This window comes from Penaeus monodon, chromosome 24 (genome assembly GCF_015228065.2).
Source record: "Penaeus monodon isolate SGIC_2016 chromosome 24, NSTDA_Pmon_1, whole genome shotgun sequence".
Taxonomy (NCBI): Eukaryota; Metazoa; Arthropoda; class Malacostraca; order Decapoda; family Penaeidae; genus Penaeus; species Penaeus monodon.
Window position 1 is genome coordinate 7,852,573 of NC_051409.1, and position 355 is coordinate 7,852,927.

At 42.8% G+C, this 355-nt stretch overlaps 1 protein-coding gene across 1 annotated transcript in view; it reads right to left on the bottom strand.

The window, feature by feature from the left end:
• Nucleotides 1–94: 94 nt before the first annotated feature.
• The window catches only part of LOC119588540 (galactosylceramide sulfotransferase-like), a gene marked incomplete at its 5' end in the record, with an annotated part of 93,994 nt that continues 93,733 nt past the window's right edge, over nt 95–355 (bottom strand). Inside the window, 1 exon segment of the mRNA XM_037937180.1 lies at nt 95–355.

The window sequence follows — 355 nt, forward strand, 5'->3', positions numbered from 1 at the left end:
ATTTCCTAAGTAGTATCCAACTGACCCAGGCCTTGAAGATCCCTGGCATAAATAACACATAAAAAAAACAAATGGACAAATGAAAACTCACTGATGAATCATTCAACTATATATTTCCACACGTCTACAGAAAAAAAAATAATATTGACAGTGTGACTCCCACCTCCACAACCCTGGCTGCAAACGGTAACCTCGATCGAACTCATTCAGTTTCATCATAGTCTGGAAATGCACGGAAGCCTCCCTCCTTCCTGCTCGAACTGGCAGGGGGGGTGAGAGGCCCTTGGCGCACATGTTCACAGTGAAGAATGATTACAGTTCTTTATAGTTCTTCATTCGAGGAAGAAACACTGTG